Below are 7,003 nucleotides of genomic sequence, written 5' to 3'. Positions count from 1 at the left end.
GAAAGAAAGAAAGAAAGAAAGAAAAAAAAAAAGAAAGAAAGAAAGAAAGAAAAGAAACGTGAATGATAAACGGAAACGGGGTGGTGGTTTCCAGTGAGGTAGGAGGAAGAACATGGAATGGTAGAGGGTCAGATGCAGGGGAGGGGTTGGGAAGTAAATGTGACAATGCTCATTGCATCGCTATTTTTTATACCATACATATATTTTGTAAAAATTATTTTATATGTTTATATTTCATGTTTTTGTTTTTTTAAAAAACGATTTTTGGAAAAAGAAAAGATTGCAGTAGTGATATGAAGAAAATTAAAAAGCTGAATGGGACGGGGTAGGGAAGATTGGTTAAGGAGGTGGCATTTGGATGGAGACGTGAAGGGGAGGGCGCCTGTGAGAGAGCTGTTCTGGAGATGGTGCGCAGTGTGTGCCTGAACTTGGAACATGTTGTCTGGAAATCCCCAGCGACCATCATTCCCAATAGCAAAGAGATACAATCTGGAAACATCTCACACAATCACTCAATTGTACAAGATACTAAGCTCTGGCCACAGCTTCTTCCTCTGTCTTGCCCTTGCCGTACCAACTCTGGCTAAAGGGCCTTTGCCCAGGGCTGTTATTTTAGATGCGGGTGGATCACCTGAGGTCAGGAGTTTGAGACCAGCCTGGCTAACATGGCGAAACCCCATCTCTCCAAAAAATACAAAAAATTAACCGGACAGGCGCCTATAATCCTAGCTACTTAGGAGGCTGAGGCAGAAGAATTGCTTGAACTTGGGAGGCAGAGGTTGCAGTGAGCCGAGATCGTGACATTGCACTCCAGCCTGGGGGACAGAGCCAGATTATGTCTAAAAAAAAAAAAAAAAACACTTTAAATTTCTTCTCCACATCCATGCCCCTTGGCAATTTGACTTTGCAGCTTCTTCACCAAGAGGGAGAGTCGGTTTTTCCACCCTTTGGATGGGATTTGGATATGTGATTACTTTTGTCAATGAGACAGCAGAAAAGGTCCCAAATGGGACTCCCCAGTTTCCTGGTACTTGGAGTCCTTCTTTCATGTGCTTATATGTAGGCTATCCTGCTGAAGGAGGAGAAACATGTGACCCATCGTTTCTGTCGTGTTTCCATCGTTTCTGTCACTTCTCAATTGTATGAGTGAGGCCATCCTGGATCATTCCACACCAGGAGATTCACCAGCTGTCTTCAGAGGCATGGGAAGTCCAGTAGAGCCAAAACCAGAAGAATCACGCAGCTGACCTACAGAATCATGAACTAAATACACCCTTACTATTGGCCTCTAAGTTTTGGGGGTAGCTTGTTACATAGCACTAGCTAATAGATGCATTGACCAAAAGTTCAAGAAGGATAACTGTTCTTTCTTCTTATATTGTTCCTTCCCTTGTCCTTAAAGTCAGAGTCAACCTGGTAAGACTGATGGGGAGAGACGGTCACATGTGCACTCTTGCCTCTGCTGAAACATCATCGGGTCCTGGTTGGTCACTATTGATGAGTCATTCCCCATCCCTTTAGCCAAGGCCCCACAGGTCCATCAGCTCTGTGCTACACCCAGACCACTCAACTTTGACAATGAAGTCTGGGGAATCCCAGGGAGCTGGCTGGATCCCAGGCTGCCTCCACAAGCCAATGCACTGCTCCCACAGAAGATAGGGGGGAAGGAGACATAAAGAGTACAAGAGACTGAGAGAGGGCCACTGTGGAGAGAGCATAAGGCATGAAGAAACTGAGTGTGGGCTGGCAGAGAGGTCAGGTGGAATTGCCTTTGAGGAGCAGGGCTGTCCATGGACAGGCGGAGGTGGAGGGAACAGTGGCTTTCCATTATAATTCAATAGAATTTTTTTTTTTTGGAGATGGAGTCTCATTCTGTCACCCAGGCTGGAGTGCAGCGATGTGATTTCAGCTCATTGCAAGCTCCACCTCCTGGGTTCCAGCGATTCTTGTGCCTCAGCCTTCTGAGTAGCTGGGATTACAGGTATACATCACCACACCTGGCTAATTTTTGTATTTTTAGTAGAGACAGAGTTTCACCATATTGGTCAGGCTGGTCTCGACCTCCTGACCTCAGGCGATCCACCCAGCTCAGCCTCCCAAAGTGCTGGGATTACAGGCGTGAGCCACCATGCCTGGCCAATTCAACAGAATTTGTAAAAGGAAGGGAAACTAGACATCTAGCGTGGCTGCCTTCTGCTTCAGTGGCTGATCGGCCTCATTAGAGCTATGTCTAGGGGTGTCTCCTCACCAAAGAAGGCAATGTTCCCCCAGGTGACTTAAGTGACATATTCTCTTTTATATCGTGAATTTATTCATTCAATACACGGTTCAGCATCTATCTTATACCAGGTCCTGCACTTGGTGCTGAAATGCAAAGATGAAACAGACATACTTCCTTGACTGTGGAGTAGAGGAGATATAATATCTGTTTATTATTTCATCTGTTACATAAACCTATAATGAATTGTATTCCAGGTGCTATATTAATGATATCAACTTTTGCCTCAGAGAACTCAAAATTTGGAAATGACAGATAAGTAAACCTTTAATTACCCTCCTGATGGAGTTGGAGTCGAGATGTGGACAGAGGACTTGCGGAGGCTGCAAAGGGGCCTGGGTAACCGAGTCCAAATGTGAGTCTGGAATGGCTTCTCCAAGAGGCCATGCTTGAATTCCTTTAAAGAGTATGAAAAGATGGAATAGAAGTTGACTGGAGACAGAAATGGAAAAGAAGATTGCTGGCAGAGGGCACAACTATGCAAAGTCCTACGGGGAAGAAGGTGTTGGGGCTGGAAGCCACAACACAGTATGGGAGACTCCTGCAGTGATTCCCACAAGAATCACTGTGAGGGCCCAAATTGAATCACAGAACATAAAAGCCATAACACAGATAGAGAAAGATCATAAATGCCAAAAGTTAGGCTGGGTGCGGTGGCTCACTCCTGAAATCCAGGCAATTTGGGAGTCTGAGGCAGGTGGATCACTTGAGGTAAGGAGTTCGAGACCAGCCTGGCCAACATGGCGAAACCCCGTCTCTACTAAAAATATAAAAATGAGCCAGGTGTGGTGGTGCACACCTGCAATCCCAGCTATGTGGGAGGCTGAGACAGCGAATTGAACCTGGGAGGCGGAGGTTGCAGTGAGCCAAGATTGCACCACTGCACTCCAGCCTGGGTGACAGAGAGAGACTCTGACTCAAAAAAATATAAATAAATAAATAAATGTCAAAAGTTAGATGTATGTAGAACGCTACAAGAATTTCTGGAAGGGAAGAACTCCTTTAGCTAGTGTAATCAGTGATTACTTCATTTTTAAAAAGGCATTCGATCTAGGGTTTAAATTGGGGATGAGCTGTAAACCTATAATCCTAAAAACAAAATCCAACAGACATCCCCAAAACGCTAGGTTGGAGAAAGCACAAGAAGCGCATGCAGGGAAGAGTTCATCATGTTGAACAAATGATTATCTCATCTTGAACTCCCTAGAAAACAGAGCCTGGGGCAAGCACTAAATGCTAATCCTTTATTTGGGGGTGCAATGCACGACAGTGAGAATGAGAAGAAAGGGAAATGGGGCAGGAAAGGAGGAGTAGTGCCAGCTAATGCGTTACTGTGCAGGCTAGTGCTTCATGCCAGCCTTGAAGGCATGGAGACAGTTTCTTGACAGGTGCACTCACTAGACCATGTGGAATGTCTCTGGTCAGGGCAACCACACCTTGAAATAGTCGATTGGAGGAAGGAAGAGGAAATTTATTTACTGGCTCTTTCCCACCTCTGCTCTTCCGTTGCACTGGGCGTCTCCATGTCGGAGTTAACTTGCTTGCCCTTGTGGGTAGCACCACCTAGCTAGCCTCTTTGGCAACCACCTGGGAAGCATGGTGCCTCATTCCAGTGAGTCCAGAAGTGTCCAGAGGAGCCAGAGGCTCCAGATGGTTGGCTTTGGTGGCACATGTGTTGCAGCGGTAGCCGTGACAGAGAGGCAGCTGAGAGTTCAGGAGAAAGGTGTGTAGAGAATCCGGGCATCATATGACATGTATGCAGCAATCATGGAGGTTAGAACAAATTACCACTGAGACTCTCTAACTCAGATGTTCCAAATTTCAATTCATTCTATACTGGGGCCTACTGCAGTTCATGTTAAAAAGAAAGGCAAAGCAAAGCCAGGTGTGATGGCTCACACCTATCATTTCATTGTTTTGGGAGGCTAAGGTGAGAGGCTTGCTTGAGGCCAGGAGCTCAAGACCAGCCCAGCAGCATAGCAAGACCCTGTCTCTAAAAATAAAACAAAAATAAAATAATTTTAAAAGTGCATGTCTGTAGTCCTAGCTACTCAGGAGTATCTCTTATGCCCAGGAGTTCAAGGCTCACTCCAGCCTGTGCAACAGAGTGAGACTCTCTCCCTAAAAAAAAAAAAAAAAGTGAATCAGATGGAGAGGGCTGCCAACCGGAGAGACCCATTCTGCCTGAAGAATGTCCCAACCCAGATCTCTAGAGTACTGTTACGTCATGGAACCTTGGGCCTGGTGTGACCGAAACTTCTGATCTTCGAAGAGAAACTGGAAATTCAGATTATGTAAATTCCCCTGATTAAATGTTGACAACTACAGTAATTAAATAAAATCAAAGACACTGTTGGGTTGACATGGAGAGCGTCAAATCAAATAGCTCTTCTGGCCTCATCTAGTTTTAACCTTCAATCTAGGTAGAAAACAACTATGATCATTTAGAGAAGGAGGGAACCACAACTGCAGGTGTGGCTACGAAAACAGAGAGAGTGGGCTGGCTCCAGGGGTCTGGGTGAAGAAGAAACAACAGGCCTTGGTGGTAGATTAGACGTGACAGGAAGAACAAAAGAAACAGAGTAAAGAAATAGGCCAGGTGCAGTGGCTCATGCCTGTAATCGCAGCACTTTGGGAAGCTGAGGTAGGTGAATCACCTGAGGTCAGGAGTTCAAGATCAGCCTGGCCAACACATGAAACCCGGTTTCTACTAAAAGCACAAAGATTAGCCGGGTGTGGTGGTGCACACCTGTAATCCCAGCTATTGGGGTGGCTGAGGCAGGAGAATCGCTTGAATCTGGGAGGCGGAGGTTGCAGTGAGTGAGATTGTGCCACTGCACTCCAGCCTGGCGACAGAATGAGACTCCGTCTCAAAAAGGAAAAATAAAGAACTCTGCAAAGATGCATCTGAGAGACTCTGGGGAACAGATGCCCATGACAGATAGGAAGGTGACAGAAAGAAGACAGGAGAGCAGAATATTTGAAGGAACATCATTTTTTTTTTTTTCTAAGGCAGGCCTTACTTGAAGCATTTTATGTTTTCAGATATCTCAAACTCCTCAGCGGGTAAACATGGAGACAAAGCTGTCTCAAAACCCGTGACTACCGTAAGGTACAGTCCTGCCCCTGATACACAGCTACCATCTTTTATTGGAAACTGTGGGGAAACTGTTGGCTGATGATTTCACAGTTTTATTTTTTTATTGTCTCATAACCATACCCATCAATTGGTTGCACAACTTAACCCCAGGACAAGTTAGGTTTCAGGACTTTTCACATCAGAAAGCTCAAAGACACGTGAGGAGGCTAAGGAATTGCTGCACAGCAGAATTGCCCACATTGGTAGGCCAGAGACCTTGTTATTTTCAGTTTCTTAAATAACTTTTAATTTTGACACAAGAATTATTGTACTTCGTCAATGGTTAACATTTTGCTTTATTGGCTCTATCACTTGGTCTCCACCATATTCATGTAATGTACATGTGTATTATGTGTAATATATAATTATATGTATGAAAATATAAACATATTATTATAGTTACCATTTGAGAGTGAGATGTAGACATTATGCTCTTTTTTTTTTTTTTTTTGACTTCTTTGCACTCATCACTCAAGGCTTGGATTAGGGTAAATTGTTAGCATAATTCTGCTTGTTTTCTTTTTTTCTTTCTTTTTTTTTTTTGGCACAGGGTCTTGCTATGTTGCCCAGGCTGAAGTGCAGTGGCTGTTCTCAGGATCAATCGCACTACTGATCAGCAAGGGAGTTTTGACCTTGTCAGTTTCTGACCTGGGCCAGTTCACCCCTCCTTAGGCAATCTTGTGTTCCCCTGCTCCCAGGAGGTCACCATATCGATGCTGAACTTAGTGTGGACACCCAATTGGCATAGCGCACTACAGCCCAGAACTCCTGGACTCAAGCAGTCCTCCTGCCTCAGCCTCCCGAGTAGTTGGGACTACAGGTGTACACCACTGCACCTGGCAGCATAATGCTCCTTTACTCCTACATAATTCTGGGTGTATTTTTTTTTTTTTTTTTGAGACAGAGTCTTACTCTAGTCACTAAGCTAGAGTGGAGTGGTGTGATCTCGGCTCACTGAAACCTCCACCTCCTGGGTTCAAGCAATTCTCCTGCCTCAGCCTCCCAAGTAGCTGGGGGCACAGGTGCTTACCACCAAGCCCAGCTAATTTTTGTATTTCAGTAGAGACTGAGTTTCACCATGTTGGCCAGGATGGTCTCGATCTCTTGACCTTGTGATCCGCCCACCTCGGCCTCGCAAAGTGCTGGGATTACAGGCATGAGCCACCTCGCCCAGCCAATTCTGGGTGTATTTTTAAAGAACATGGCCACAATATCACTTATCCAAAATAGAAAATTTAATATTGAAACAATATCATTTTCTCATCCGTAGTCTATATTCAACTTTTGTTAATTTTCTCAATAAGGTTTTCCTGATTTTTTTTCTCCTGGTGATCCAATCTAGGGCAATGTGTCACATTTTTTTGTCATGTCTTTCTAGTGGAGATCTGGTTTATTTTTCTTGCCTTTAATGTATGTAATTTAATACTCTTTTTAAAAACCTATTCCAAATTGCAATCACTTTAATGGCATAAAAATATTAGAAATAAGGCCGGGCGCGGTGGCTCAAGCCTGTAATCCCAGCACTTTGGGAGGCCGAGGTGGGTGGATCACGAGGTCAAGAGATTGAGACCATCCTGGTCAACATG

The sequence above is a fragment of the Cebus imitator genome, unplaced genomic scaffold (assembly GCF_001604975.1).
Source record: "Cebus imitator isolate Cc_AM_T3 unplaced genomic scaffold, Cebus_imitator-1.0 Scaffold21, whole genome shotgun sequence".
In the NCBI taxonomy this organism is placed as follows: Eukaryota; Metazoa; Chordata; class Mammalia; order Primates; family Cebidae; genus Cebus; species Cebus imitator.
This window is presented reverse-complemented; position numbering follows the sequence as displayed.